General features: G+C 47.8%; 1 protein-coding gene across 1 annotated transcript in view; it reads left to right on the forward strand.

Annotated features, from left to right (window-relative positions):
- Positions 1 to 16,401, forward strand: part of LOC311227789 (protein THEM6-like) — a 38,300-nt gene that overhangs the window by 3,086 nt on the left and 18,813 nt on the right. The gene's annotated exons all lie outside the window — the stretch shown is intronic.

Raw genomic sequence — 16,401 nt, forward strand, 5'->3', positions numbered from 1 at the left:
GGGAGCTTAGAGGACTGTATATAATTATCACAGTCCATCCTGTGGTAGGATGCCTTAACTCTTAAACTAATTGTACCAAATACACAACTGAGTGAATAACTTAAAATGGAGTCACCTAAACTAGAAAGAGCGAGGAAACTGTTTGAATCATAATGCTTTTATATAAGCAAAAAAGGGGGAAAAAAGATACATACAAAATATTGTTATCACGTTACACCAGGGGTGTCAAACTCATTTTCACAGAGGGCCACATCAGCATTATGGTTGCCCTCAAAGGGCCAAAGACCGTATAAATGTTAATGTAATGTAAAATAAATGTAGCTACTCATTTACATATTGTTAAACATGTTGTTTCTGTATTTATTACTTATTCAAGTTATACATATTGCATATGCATTTGCATAGATGTAAAAATATATGTTAGCTTATGTTATTTTAACAAATAATTTTAGTTTATCAGAACCCCATATTACTCCATCAATCAATGATCAAACCATTCAAGTAAATAACAAAGAAGAATATCATCAAATACAAGCTATGACATCAAGTTTGTTCAAAACCTTTTTGTCACAGTCAAGAGGGGCAGAACTAACACCTGTGAGCTGCAAAGAACACGTGGGACAGATGTAGCAGATGTTACAAAAACAAATGGCTGCACACAACCTTGCAGAGGCCATACATCCAACTAATGGAAGATAGTTTAATTAACTTTAATTAACAGATTGCAGAATGGGTACAGTACAGCTCAATACACACAATTGTTAAGGGGATGCAGACCAGAGAAAGCCTTTCGACTTGTTTACATCAGGGTCCCCCATTTTCAATTCGTAATGAAATTGCTATTATGTGTCTGCATGAACACACAACTGTAACTGTACTCAAAAATAACAATAAGGGTTGTCTCAGTTCACAACTATATTGGTCAAGTTTTGGGTGGGACTTGTTTGCGTCCCTACAGCTTCTTATTCAATTGAGCGAGATGCTCGGTTATGTCACACAGCCAGCTTGCATCTGACAGTTCAGACAATATTTCTTCAACCCTTTGTTACCTATTCCGCCTGGATCTTTTTTGTATTTTGGGCTGTAAAATTGTCAAAGAATGTCTGAGGAGTAAGTGCTTTTGGCTTTTTTCCTTTGTTACTTCATCAATACCTCAGATGTTCAACACACATGTATGTGTAAGAATGTGTAATAACTAAGGCTGTCAAAGCTTTATTAACGCATTAACCCACAATTATTTTAACACCGCTATTTTTTAACCCAAGATTAATGTTAACATTTTTATTTTTATTTTTTTCTAACCAGAGCTCTTGGGGGGCCACATCAAATGACGTGGCGGGCCGCATTTGGCCCGCGGGCCGTGAGTTTGACACCTATGCGTTACACAATGCCTAATTAAATACTATTACTAAATTTAGATGGGCGCCCAAATAGTTCTATTAAAGTGTTCTGGCCAAACGTTGCCGCGGTTACCACTGTCAGAGGAACAATTCCCTCTGCAGGATGAGAGAGATGGAGAGAGTTAATAATCCTGGGGGTGAGAAAAGGACCCGGATGAGTTCTGTGATGAGGAGTAGTAGACCGCTGCGTGGTGATGAGGGCGGGAAGACGCTGCCCGGTCCAATAGGCGCCACCAGTCTGCTCCTGCAGACCAGATGCTCCGCTGTGGTGGATCCGAGTGTCTCGCTCCGCTCCGTGGTGCTGCACGGCGCACGCCGACAGCTGCTGCAGACACGCTGGTCCCCTCTGTACCACAGGCTACTGCTATGGCTACTTCTTAGGACTAGTTGTGTCCTTTTACAGCGACACAGACCCTATCTAAATGTTCTCTGGTCTGTGTTATATATCGACTGATATGTCCAGTATAGAGCAGCTATCGAAGCATGAGCCGAAGCTACTTTAGGTATTAGCGCCGAGCTAGCTAGCTTCGGCTAACTGGTAACGATAGATGGGGAATACTATAGTCCGCTGTAATGTGCTAATCCCAGACGTTTACTAAACATCGAATTAGCTGGGTACTAAAACTCACTCTCTCTTGGTGGTATAATGTCCGCTTGGTAAGCCACTTTACATACTTGGTCACCGTCAAACTATAACGTTAACAAGAGCAATGCTGGGTGTACGTTTGCTCTCTAACGTGTCCGGTCAAGTTCAACGTCAACAAGCTCATAGAGGAAGTGACGCACATACGAGGGAACACTACCACCTCTGGCCCACTAGAGGGCAGCACCGTCATATAACCTGAGATGCCATCAATAGGCAGACAGTGTAACATTATGTGGTAAATAATAACTTAACTCCCACATATTAAACAGGTTGGTGAACTTAAAGGGGGATTATTTTAGGTCTAATTTTACCTAATTGCAGACCCTTCAGCACAGCCGCCCCCTGATTTGCGGCGCTAATCAGTACTGAGGTCTGCTGAATGTCTAGTAGTCACTCAGGCTGGTCAGAGTCAGAGTCAGAGTACGGGGGTAGTCGGATCAGTCGAGCCACTGGTCTGTGGTATGTTCTTCCTCCGACATCCACGATAGCAGAGCGGACTCTTCCGTCTTGCCCTTTTACCACACTCTTCACCCCTCCGGTGAGCCAGCGGGCTCGGGGGAGTGCCTGATCCACGATCATGACTGGGGTTCCTGGTTCTAGGTTGCCTCTTTCAGTGATCCACTTGCGGCGGCCTTGCAGCGATGGGAGATATTCGGTGGTGAACCTCTTCCAGAATTGGTCGGCTAGAGCCTGACTATACCTCCATTGTCTTCTGCAGATGATCTCGGTGGAGGCGTAGACCGCAAAGGGAAGGGCCGCGTCTCGCCGCCCCATCAAAAGGCTGTTGGGTGTTATGGGGTCGAGATCGGCCGCGTCGCTACTGACGTACCCCAGTGGCTTGGAATTCAGAATGGCTTCAATCTCCACCAGCACGGTGTTGAAGACCTCTGCCTTCGGAACCTGTCCTCTGAGCGCGGCTGCTAGAGCAGCCTTTACTGACTTGACCTCTCTCTCCCACGTTCCACCGAAGTGGGGTGCATTTGGAGGGTTGTAGGAGAAGGTGACCTGTTGGGAGGCCAGCTCGTCCCTCAACTCCTCACTCATCTGGTGGTAACTCTTGATGAGTTCAGCTTCTCCTCCCTTGAAATTCGTCCCGTGATCAGACCATAAGGTATGGGGTCGCCCTCTCCTTCCAGTAAATCGACGGAATGACTGGAGGAAGCTGTCTGTTGTCATTTCAGCCAGCACCTCGAGATGGACGGCTCTCGTGGTGAGGCACTTGAAGATGATTCCCCATCTCTTAGCAGTTGCTCTCCCGATCTCCGCCTTGATGGTGAAGGGCCCGAAGCAGTCCATGCCCGTGTTGTGGAAGGGCGCTTCTTGGAGACGGAGGCGGCAGGATGGGAGGTCAGCCATTCGTGGCATGATGGGTTGGGCTCTGAGCTTCTGGCAGTCTGTGCATGACCGTTGGTAACGCCGCACAGCCTCCCGGCCGCGAAGTATCCAGAACCTTCTCCTGAGCTCCGCGAAGAGCCGCTCCGCTCCAGGGTGATACAATTTGGTGTCATAGTGACGAATCACCAAGTTAGTCACCGGATGCTTCGAGGGGAGTAGGATGGGGTGTTTGCTGTCCTCAGTGAGGCCCTGAGCCCGTCGTAGGCGGCCTCCGACACGTATGAGGTCTTTCTCGTCCAGTTCGGGGGCCAGTAGCCTCAGCTTGCTGTCTCTTGGTAGCTCCATCTTCCGTCCCAAGCACGCCATCTCGATCTGGAAGACCTCCCGCTGCACCCTCTGCAGCAACATGATCTCAGCTGCGGCGTAGTCGTCGGCGCTGAGAGGGGTCGGGTCTCCGGGACCGGGGTTCCGGTGGTGGAAGGTACGTACTTGGAGCTCTTCTAGGGTCTGGCAATCCTCAACCTTGGGACCGTCAGTATTTGAAGGGTCTTGGAGTCCAGTGAGGCCGCAGAAGATGGACTTCTTAAGTTCCACCTCCACCTCTGCGTTCTCCAAGTTCGGAGGAGAAGGCCAGTCTTCTTCTGGCTTGCGTAGGTAGTCGGGTCCACGGTGGTAGAGGTTGGGACGTGCCAATTCCTCGAGGGTCGCACCTCTGGTGATCACGTCCGCCGGGTTGACATCTGTCGAAACGTATCGCCAGCAGCTGATCCCCACAAGCTCTTGGATCTCTGTCACCCTTGTTCCTACGAATACTTTATATCTGCACGAAGTCGACTGGATCCACTGGATGACTGTTGAGTCAGACCACATCGACACCGCGTGAAGGGGGAGGTGCAGCTCTTCCTTCAGCATCTTTCCCAACTGGGCTCCACTTAGAGCTGCGCAGAGCTCCAGCCGGGGAATGGATTGCTGCTTCTTGGGTGCAACTCTTGAGCGTGCAAGAATGAAGGAGACGTGGACTGTGTCGTCGGGCTCCATCGCACGCAGGTACGCTACTGCACCATATGCCTTCTCAGACGCGTCACAGAATACATGAAGGGAGAGCTGGCTGCCGGTCAGACTGACGCTCGAGGGAAAGTAGCTCCTGGGAAACTCGATCTGTTGGAGGGTGGGGAGCTCTTCTTCCCACTTCTTCCACTTCGCCCCGAGTGTCTCTGGTAGGGGGTCATCCCATCCCTTCGCCTCAGTCCACAGCTCGCTGACCAGAGCCTTGGCACGAGTCGTGTAGGGGTTGATGTAACCCAACGGGTCATATTGACTCGCCAGAGTACTGTAGATCGACCTCCTGGTTACGTAATGGCGAGTTTCAATTTTCTTTTGCCGGTAACACAGGGTGTCAGATTTGAAACGCCAGAGGAGACCCAGAGTCATTTCCTGGGCGTCCTCACTTGACTGGGAGAGCCAGGTCTCGCTGCTGTCAGCCTTCGCTTCGTCTGGGAGGTCTCGGACGACCTCAGGGTCGTTGGTGGCCCACTGGCGGACCTCAAAGCCAGCGGTGGCCAGGAAGGTGCGTATGTCATGCACCAGCTTGTAGGCCTCTTCCGCGGTCTCCACGCTGTGGAGGCAGTTGTCCACATAGAAACTGTGGTGGACAGCATCGGAGACTCCGGGGGGTGCGGCGCCGTCGTCGACATGAAGCTGCAGGGCGTAGGTGGCGCAACACGGGCTGCAGGTCGTCCCAAAGGGCAGCACCTCCCACTGATAGATGGACGGTTCCGGGTCGTCTGGGTTTTCTCTCCACAAGAACCTCATGAGTGGCTTATCTTCGTCGAGCAAACACACCTGATGGAACATGCGTTTGATGTCGCCACTGATGGCGGTCTTCTGTCGTCGGAAGCGCACCATGACTCCGAGGAGAGGAGGGGTCAGAGTCGGACCGGGCAGGAGATAGCGGTTGAGGTTCTGCTGGCGCACTTGAAAGCTGCAATTAAAGACCACTCTGTTCTTTCCGTTGTGCTTAACGTTATGGTGTGGAAGGTACCATGACTCGGTACTCCTTTCCGCCTCCTCAGGCTTCAGCCTCCTGACGAGTCCAGACTCTATGAGCTTGCTCATTTCTGTGGCGTAGGCGGCAGCCGTCTCGGGGTCTCTGCTGAGTCTTCTTTCAGTGCTAAGCAGACACGGCTTCGCTACTCCTGGGGGAACCTTGAAGGTCGGCATGGGCTCTCTTCTCAAGAGCGGTGTGGCGTATCTGAGGACACCGCGCACGCAGACACGCTTGGTCTTGGCTTGGAGAAGATCCATCGCCGCCTTATCTTCTTTGGAGCGAGTGTGTATCTTCTCATTTTTGTATGGAGCAATGTCCAGCTGCCATAACCTCTGAACATTCTCCAGCAATGCCTCGTCTTCGTGCCCCGCTCCAATGAAGAGGCAGTGGGTCTGACGGGCGTTCAGATTTCTTAGACTGATGGGGCCCTGCAGGGTCCAGCCTAGCGGAGTTTCCAGGGCGACGGGACATCCGGGTGGACCCGGGATGATGTGCTTGGGTAAAGTGAGGTTCACATTATCGGAGCCGAGCAGGAGGGTGGGCTTCACCTCCATTGCAGCGTTGATCCCCAGATTACGGAGATGTGGGTACCTCTTCATGAGGGACTCCATCGGGTAGCCGTAACTGGAGAGGCACAACCCGGCAGCTGTGAATACGCGGCTCACTTTGAAGACTTCCTTCGGCCGTCCGGCCGGTGTGAGGGTGAGGGCCACACTTTCTCCTTGAATAGTGGTGCGCCCTGGTTGGATGGTGAGGAGATCCAACTCCTCTGCGTCGCCCATGAGTCCAAGGGCGATGGCAGCCTCACGCATCAGCAGCGTGCGCTCCGAGCCATCATCAATAACCGCGTAGGTCTCCAGAGTCTTGTCGCGGTTCCGCAGGACCACCGGCACAATCTTCAACAGCACGCGGGGAGTGCTGCCTCTCACGGGGCCCACGTAGTAGTTGCGTAGCTCTCTAGAGGGCTCATCACGGACTTCCGCCACATAAGGCTTAGCCTTGTCGTCTCTATTGTTGAGGTCGTGGAGGGCCGTGAGGTGGATCTTCCCGCACCCGCTCTGTCTGCAGGGTCCCTTGAGGGTGCAGTCCTTTGCTCTGTGCTCACGGGCGCACTTCCAGCACCGCTTATTCTCTATTATCCACTGTTTCTTTTCCTCTGTAGTCTTCTCCTTGAACACGGGACAGTTGTCTAGCCAGTGGACCTCTGTGCAGCACTGGCATGGCGGCGGAGTCTTCTTCTCTCCTTTCTTCTGGGAGGAGAAGCCTCGTTGGCCTTTCGGGGGCCCTTGGTGCTCCTTTGATCTGGTTTCATGTACGGTGGTCAGCACCCTAACGGGCCGCCCCGTTCGGTCGGACTTGTCTCGTCCACTGCCTCTCGGCTCTTCCGGCTTGGGGAGGCGGATGTGCCTCATCTCCGACTTCAGGAACTCTGAGAGCTCCATCAGGGTAGACAGTGGCTGTTGGGGGTGGAGACGCTCGTGTTCCCGTCGGAACCTCTCTTCCCTTTCCTTTGGAAGCTTCCTGACGAAGCGTTCTACGTTGGAGCCTGCATAGAGCTCAGTGCGGCCGGCGGCTCATTGAAACGTCAGGAGGCTCACCAGAGCCTGTACCTTCAAGGAGTATGCGTCCAGGGCGTGGTCGTCCTTTATGTCTGCCATTTCTCCCAGCTCGTGGATCTCATCCAATATGTGGTCCCACGGGCGTCCCCAGCGCTCGTCCAGGGCCTGGATAGACGAAGTATAGGGGGTGGGGGAGTATGCGTTGGCAGTGCATATGAGCTTGGCCGCAGGCAGCGTACAGTGCATAGACAGCTCGAGGAACTTCTGTTGCTCGCTGTGGTTGGCGGCGCCCAGGAGGAACTCCAGACACATCCTCATGTCATGTTACTGGCTTCTAGAATTGTCTTTGAAGAATGGGATGGCGCTCCCTGGTGGGCGCTGTGGGAGCGGGTCGTACCTAGGGGCCGGTGCAGTTACGGGCCAATGTTGATGGGATCTGGAGGTTGCTCTGTGTGGCGGGTAGCCGCTCACATTGAGAGCGGGGTGGCACCTCTCTTGGTGCCGTATATTCCTCCTGCAGACGAGCCAGTCGCCTTTCCAGGTCTTCGGAGTCGGCCTTGTCCCTTGTTCGGGGTCGGGGATACGTAGCCGGGTGCTCCTCCCTTTCAGGCTGGCGGCGCTGGGGTGAGTTATTCCTAGTGGATGCTCTTGATTGCCTGGAGGCAGAGGCCGATTGCAGTTGGGCGGTAGCGAGCCGGGTGTACTCCAAGGCCTGGGCTGCCGCTCTATCGTGCTCCCGCTCCAGTGCTTCCGCGGCTCTTCTCTCTCTGTCGAGCGCATCTTCGCGTTGTTGTTGCATGCATTGGAATATGAATTCTGTTTGGCTGGTAACGCTCCCTCTGCTTTGTGCTCTGCTGGGGGGCCTACTAGTTCTGCGAGTGTCTAGGAAGAACTCTCCTGGTTGGAAGTGATTGAAGTCCTGCCTGCCGCGTGGCTCCACTCTGTCTGGGGGATTGATATCCTCTCCAGGTTGCGAGTCGTTTTCAGCGGAGTCACTCTCCTCTTCTTCTTCAGGTTCATCTTGCTCATACTCATCTTGGTTGGCGGTATCCAGTGGCGAGAAGGTAGTTATGTCTTTACTACACGAGACTGCCACCTGGTGTCTCTTCTTCTCTTCAGGCCGCTGGGGGGTGTCAGTCGGGTCTGACTCTGTTCTCAGAGTCTGATCTAACTGCAGTGTGGCAGCAGCACCCTCTACTAGCTGGGGTGTGCCTGCCGTCTGATCTAACTGTGGTGTGGCAGCAGCACCCTCTACTAGCTGGGGTGTGCCTGCCGTCTGGGTTGTAAAGTCCCCTACTGTCCGGTCAGCTGATGTGTTTAGCACATGCTGATTGCTCTCCGAACTAGGGCTACTGGGTGTACCCAGGACACAGTCATCTAGTCAGGAGGGTAATCTACGCTCCCTAGGAGCACGTGTCTTCCCTTCAGGGAAGGGGGGGGGGGGACCCTCTGAACCTACCTCGCTCTTTCATGACATCCTATCTGGTTTAAATCCGGCTCGAAGGACCAAATTGTGCGGGAGCTTAGAGGACTGTATATAATTATCACCTTAGGGGGTGTGGTAGGATGCCTTAACTCTTAAACTAATTGTACCAAATACACAACTGAGTGAATAACTTAAAATGGAGTCACCTAAACTAGAAAGAGCGAGGAAACTGTTTGAATCATAATGCTTTTATATAAGCAAAAAAGGGGGAAAAAAGATACATACAAAATATTGTTATCACGTTACACAATGCCTAATTAAATACTATTACTAAATTTAGATGGGCGCCCAAATAGTTCTATTAAAGTGTTCTGGCCAAACGTTGCCGCGGTTACCACTGTCAGAGGAACAATTCCCTCTGCAGGATGAGAGAGATGGAGAGAGTTAATAATCCTGGGGGTGAGAAAAGGACCCGGATGAGTTCTGTGATGAGGAGTAGTAGACCGCTGCGTGGTGATGAGGGCGGGAAGACGCTGCCCGGTCCAATAGGCGCCACCAGTCTGCTCCTGCAGACCAGATGCTCCGCTGTGGTGGATCCGAGTGTCTCGCTCCGCTCCGTGGTGCTGCACGGCGCACGCCGACAGCTGCTGCAGACACGCTGGTCCCCTCTGTACCACAGGCTACTGCTATGGCTACTTCTTAGGACTAGTTGTGTCCTTTTACAGCGACACAGACCCTATCTAAATGTTCTCTGGTCTGTGTTATATATCGACTGATATGTCCAGTATAGAGCAGCTATCGAAGCATGAGCCGAAGCTACTTTAGGTATTAGCGCCGAGCTAGCTAGCTTCGGCTAACTGGTAACGATAGATGGGGAATACTATAGTCCGCTGTAATGTGCTAATCCCAGACGTTTACTAAACATCGAATTAGCTGGGTACTAAAACTCACTCTCTCTTGGTGGTATAATGTCCGCTTGGTAAGCCACTTTACATACTTGGTCACCGTCAAACTATAACGTTAACAAGAGCAACGCTGGGTGTACGTTTGCTCTCTAACGTGTCCGGTCAAGTTCAACGTCAACAAGCTCATAGAGGAAGTGACGCACATACGAGGGAACACTACCACCTCTGGCCCACTAGAGGGCAGCACCGTCATATAACCTGAGATGCCATCAATAGGCAGACAGTGTAACATTATGTGGTAAATAATAACTTAACTCCCACATATTAAACAGGTTGGTGAACTTAAAGGGGGATTATTTTAGGTCTAATTTTACCTAATTGCAGACCCTTCAGCACACAGTCTATTTGTGAGCTCCCGCACAGACGTGATAATAATAATAATAATAATAATAGCTTCATTTTATATAGCGCCTTTCAAGAGACCCAAGGTCGCTTTACATAGGGGGGGAAAATAACAAAGTAACAAACATAGTGGACAGACACAACATATAAATATGATGATGGAATTCAAGTTCGCGTTTTTATTGATCACATAGGCAGGCTATAGGCTACATGGCAGTGAGATTCATTGTTCTACTCTTCAAGTTCAAGTTCAAGTTCTTTAATAGTTGTCATACAGAAGTACAGAATACTTTCATACAAAATGCTTCTTACTGTTACGCTCCAGAGACTGTGCTAGACAAGATAGTATCAAATAACATAATAACATAATATAGCATGAATTTAGAAGAAGAAAATGAGGTCACAGTGTTCGGTATAGACATATGTACAATGTTCTGAGTTACCATATAATATACAATACACAATACTATGCAGTGTACTAATGTACAGTACTATCTAGTGCAAAGCAGAAATGGGATGAGGTACAATTTTAGGTACAATTTACAGTAAGGTGTACGAGTTGTAGTGCAATCCTTCATCCATAAATATAAAGTGTGGGGAGTGGGTGCTACAGTGTGTTTGTTTAAAGTGGGTGTGTGCTATAAGTGTGTGGAGTGGGTGCTACAGTGTGTTTGTTTAAAGTGAGTGTGTGCGTGTGGATGTGTGTGCTATGTGCGTTTGGTGGTTGTTGTTGTGTAGTGTTCATTCATTGTTCGTTTAGCAGCCTGATGGCCTGGGGATAGAAGCTTCTTCTGAGTCTTTCTGTGCTCGCCTTGAGACTCCTGTATCGCTTGCCTGACCGCAGCAGTTCAAAGAGGCAGTTGTTCGGGTGACTGGAGTCTTTAATGATTCTCTTAGCCTTGCCCTTGCAACGCTTGTAGTAAATGTTCTGGAGGGTGGGGAGCCCCCCTCCAATTGTGCGTTCGGCTGAACGTGTCACTCTTTGTAGTCTGCTTTGGTCTTGTGCAGTGCTATTCCCAAACCAGGAGGTGATGTTGCCGGTCAAGATGCTCTCTATTGTACATGAGTAGAAGTTCTTAAGGATCTTCTGGCTGACTTGGAACTTCCTTAGGCGCCTGAGGAAGTAGAGGCGTTGTCGTGCCTTCTTCACAACACTGTTAATGTGTGTGGTCCATGTCAAGTCCTCGGATATGTAGGCTCCGAGGTACTTAAAGCTGTTGACTCTCTCAACCGGTGCCCCGTCGATGCTGAGGGGGCTGTAGTCCTTGACCCCCGACCTCCTGAAGTCCACAATCATCTCCTTTGTTTTGCTGACGTTCAGGGAGAGGCTGTTTTCCTGGCACCATCCCGCCAGGACCTTGACCTCTTCCAGGTAGGCCCTCTCGTCGTTGGCAGAGATCAGGCCCACCACCACTGTGTCGTCAGCAAATTTGACGATTGTATTGCTACTCCGCTGAGCCACACAGTCGTGTGTGTACAGGGAGTAGAGGAGGGGACTCAGAACACAGCCCTGGGGGGCCCCTATGTTGAGGGTGAACTCTCTCGTATTATTGTTATAGTATATATGCTATTGTCAAGAAGGAAGTACATTATTTTCAATCGTGGCTTTTAGGGCTGTACCGAATGCCATTTTTTTTTTAACATTCAAAGCTTTGATTGAAGTATTCGAACGAAGCTTCGAATGTCTATAAAAAAAAGATTTTACTTCCAAAAATAAAAAATATACTTTTTTTTAATTTTTTTATAAACTAAATCCTCAATTTGAATAAAGTGATTAATCTGATTAAATTAGTCTTTTTCTTTTATTGAATCAACTTTCTTTAATGAATATAACTAATCAGTTTCATCAACATAAATAATCCAATAAGGGCACGGTTGGTATGAAAGTGATGGTGACGTCTTATAGTATAATATTAGTGTAGCCTAATCTTTAACTGCAACTGTGAAGACAACCCCCATTGGTTTAAACAGATTGAATAGACATTTTTTTTAAATAATAATAACAATAATTTATAAAAAAAATTAATTTGAATGTCAACATTATGATCGAAGCTTCGAAGCATTCGGTACAGCCCTATTAATTCGTATAGCCGAGAAGCAGTCTCCTATCAGCTTCATTAATCCCGACCCATCTCAGCCACAGCATAACTCTGCCTGGCTGGTTGCTGGCTAACTAACGTGGCTAATCGTTCTGAGAGCTAACATCTCTGCCTGGCTGGTTGCTGGCTAACTAACGTGGCTAATCGTTCTGAGAGCTAACATCTCTGCCTGGCTGGTTGCTGGCTAACTAACGTGGCTAATCGTTCCGGGAGCTAACGTCGGTACCTGGCTGGTTGCTGGCTAACTAACGTGGCTAATCGTTCTGAGAGCTAACATCTCTGCCTGGCTGGTTGCTGGCTAACTAACGTGGCTAATCGTTCCCTGAGCTAACGTCGGTACCTGGCTGGTTGCTGGCTAACTAACGTGGCTAATCATTCTGAGAGCTAACGTCGGTACCTGGCTGGTTGCTGGCTAACTAACTGGCTAATCGTTCTGAGAGCTAACGTCGGTACCTGGCTGGCTAACTGGCTATCGTTCTGTGATTTGTTTACTTGGTAACACGGGTTGCTAAGGAATTTAGGTTCGAGGTTGAAGAAAGTGCACTTTTAGGTTGAAAGAACGGCCCTAATGTCAACGTGTCGTCGTCGTCGTCTCCCCCCCCCCCCCCCTGGTGAAAATGAAAGTCATACCGTCATATATACCGTATACCGGGGTATTATGTCAGCGAGGTATGACGGTATGAAAAAAATGATACCGCCCAAGCCTATTTGAGAATATAGGCTATTAAGGCAAAATGACGGCCTATAGCCTATACATATTATTTAATGTTTTCATAAGCGTCGTAGGAGTCCCGAAACTATTTTAAACATGTTTGATAATCTGACTGCTATTACAGACACAGAGTTGATTGTAGTGCACAGCATGCGCCAGCAGAGGGTTACGTGGCTAATCGTTCCGGGAGCTAACGTCGGTACCTGGCTGGTTGCTGGCTAACTAACGTGGCTAATCGTTCTGAGAGCTAACATCTCTGCCTGGCTGGTTGCTGGCTAACTAACGTGGCTAATCGTTCTGAGAGCTAACATCTCTGCCTGGCTGGTTGCTTGCTAACTAACGTGGCTAATCGTTCTGAGAGCTAACATCACTGCCTGGCTGGTTGCTGGCTAACTAACGTGGCTAATCGTTCTGAGAGCTAACGTCTCTGCCTGGCTGGTTGCTGGCTAACTAATGTGGCTACTCGTTCTGAGAGCTAACGTCTCTGCCTGGCTGGTTGCTGGCTAACTAACGTGGCTAATCGTTCTGAGAGCTAACATCACTGCCTGGCTGGTTGCTGGCTAACTAACGTGGCTACTCGTTCTGAGAGCTAACGTCTCTGTCTGGCTGGTTGCTGGCTAACTAACGTGGCTAATCGTTCTGAGAGCTAACATCTCTGCCTGGCTGGTTGCTGGCTAACTAACGTGGCTAATCGTTCCGGGAGCTAACGTCGGTACCTGGCTGGTTGCTGGCTAACTAACGTGGCTAATCGTTCTGAGAGCTAACATCTCTGCCTGGCTGGTTGCTGGCTAACTAACGTGGCTAATCGTTCCCTGAGCTAACGTCGGTACCTGGCTGGTTGCTGGCTAACTAACGTGGCTAATCATTCTGAGAGCTAACGTCGGTACCTGGCTGGTTGCTGGCTAACTAACTGGCTAATCGTTCTGAGAGCTAACGTTGGTACCTGGCTGGCTAACTGGCTATCGTTCTGTGATTTGTTTACTTGGTAACACGGGTTGCTAAGGAATTTAGGTTCGAGGTTGAAGAAAGTGCACTTTTAGGTTGAAAGAACGGCCCTAATGTCAACGTGTCGTCGTCGTCTCCCCCCCCCCCCCCCCCCTGGTGAAAATGAAAGTCATACCGTAGGGCTGGGCGATATGGCCTAAATATGATATCACAATATTTTCTGACCTTTCGGCGATACACGATACGCATCACGATGTTTTTCTTTTTTTCCCCAAACAATTCATTATGAGGCTTACCAAGACAGTATTTGAGTTTGCAAGCTAACATTAAAGACAAAATAAAATACCCATGCATTTAGCATTTTTATATTAGATTTAGATTATTGGATTATTAGATTATATATTGCATATATTTAGCAATGAGATATTATATGATTTAGATATGAAATATGATGAATTGAAAATGGGGGACCCTGATGTAAACAAGACGAAAGTCTTTCTCTGGTCTGCATCCTCCAGTCCACTGTTGTTGTATTGAGCTGTACTGTATTGTACCCATGCTGCAATCTGTTAATAACGTTTTCATTCATTCAGACGGCAAACAGAATCATTTTGATTGACAGTCGAGTCTGCCAATTACGTCACACCGCTTGCACCCGCCCTGCTGTTCTTAGCACCAATCGGCAAGCGCGTATACATTTTTTACTTCCGCCATTGGAGAGCTCAATGACAACAACAATGGTAGCGGTAGCTCCCCGCGGCCGACGTTTAGCTTTTAGCTCCGCAGGATGACTAAACGACTGGAGGCATAATGATTTTACTGCAACGGATGTTATAATAAAAGCCTTTCCATACATCTGTCTGATTGAAAACTTTATTAACAGACCGCAGAATGGGCACAACTGAGTCAGCACGGGCTGAGATATGAACGACTAATGCTTGCTATATCTAGGTCGACCTCGGACGTTGCTATGTAAATACGCTGATGTTATTGAACGTTAATGCCACAAAACGAATGCCTTTGTTATAAGTAGTAACTTTGATGCAGTAGTGTGTGTGTGGGGCGGCGCTGTTCAAAAGTTTCAACGTGTGGACCAGATTGATGCGACACAATCCTCTTGGGCAAAACATCACGATATCCACGATACGTTTAAAAAGTGTATCGTTAATGAACTGTACCCGATATTTATATAATATCGTCATATCGCCCAGCCCTATCATACCGTCATATATACCGTATACCGGGGTATTATGTCAGCATGGTATGACGGTATGAAAAAAATTATACCGCCCAAGCCTATTTGAGAATGTAGGCTATTAAGGCAAAATGACGGCCTATAGCCTATACATATTATTTAATGTTTTCATAAGCGTGAAGATACAAGGACAACAGTTATTTTAACGATCAAGTTAGTTTACTGTATGCAGGCGCGGGGCTCCGTGTGACATCTCTGTGCCATATGCTGCGTTATGCGCAAATTACTGTTGCATAATGTAGGCCATAGGTGTCAAACTCATGGCCCGCGGGCCAAATGTGGCCCGCCACGTCATTTGATGTGGCCCCCAAAAGCTACAAAAAAAAAATAATAATTTTTAAACATTTATCTTGGCGCCGTTAAAATAATTGTGGGTTAATGCGTTAATAAAGCTTTAACTTTGACAGCCTTAGTTATTACACATTCTTACACATACATGTATGTTGAACATCTGAGGTATTGATGAAGTAACAAAGGAAAAAGCCAAAAGCACTTACTCCTCAGACATTCTTTGACAATTTTACAGCCCAAAATACAAAAAAGATCCAGGCGGAATAGGTAACAAAGGGTTGAAGAAATATTGTCTGAACTGTCGGATGCAAACTGGCTGTGTGACATAACCGAGCATCTCGCTCAATTGAATAAGAAGCTGTAGGGACGCAAACAAGTCCCACCCAAAACTTGACCAATATAGTTGTGAACTGAGACAACCCTTATTTTGTTATTTTTGAGTACAGTTACAGTTGTGTGTTCATGCAGACACATAATAGCAATTTCATTACGAATTGAAAATGGTGGACCCTGATGTAAACAAGTCGAAAGTCTTTCTCTGGTCTGCATCCCCTTAACAATTGTGTGTATTGAGCTGTACTGTACTGTACCCATTCTGCAATCTGTTAATTAAAGTTAATTAAACTTTAATTAACTTTAAACTAATTAAATTAAATCTTCCATTAGTTGGATGTATCGCCTCTGCAAGCTTGTGTGCAGCCATTTGTTTTTGTAACATCTGCTATATCTGTCCCACGTGTTCTTTGCAGCTCACAGTTGTTAGTTCTGCCCCTCTTGACTGTGACAAAAAGGTTTTGAACAAACTTAATGTCATAGCTTGTATTTGATGATCTTCTTTGTTATTTACTTGAATGGTTTGATCATTGATTAATGGAGTAATATGGGGTTCTGATAAACTAAAATTATTTGTTAAAATAACATAAGCTAACATATATTTTTACATCTATGCAAATGCATATGCAATATGTATAACTTGAATAAGTAATAAATACAGAAACAACATGTTTAACAATATGTAAATGAGTAGCTACATTTATTTTACATTACATTAACATTTATACGGTCTTTGGCCCTTTGAGGGCAACCATAATGCTGATGTGGCCCTCTGTGAAAATGAGTTTGACACCCCTGATGTAGGCTATGCATATATAATTTATATAGGCTATACCTAATACCGACATCAAAATAGATTGTATGCCTCTACAAATCATATTAAACCATGCAGGTAGAAAATTTACGGAAAATCTGTCGCGATTCGAAATCAAATTGAGGACAACTTTTATCTCTGGGTAATCAAACTTTAAAAGAACGAAGCGAAAAAGGGCATTCATATTCCAGCATGGTTATTATTAATGACACCAACGCCAAACAGTGGTTAA

The sequence above is a fragment of the Notolepis coatsorum genome (assembly GCF_963971535.1).
Source record: "Notolepis coatsorum genome assembly, chromosome: 4".
NCBI lineage: Eukaryota > Metazoa > Chordata > Actinopteri > Aulopiformes > Paralepididae > Notolepis > Notolepis coatsorum.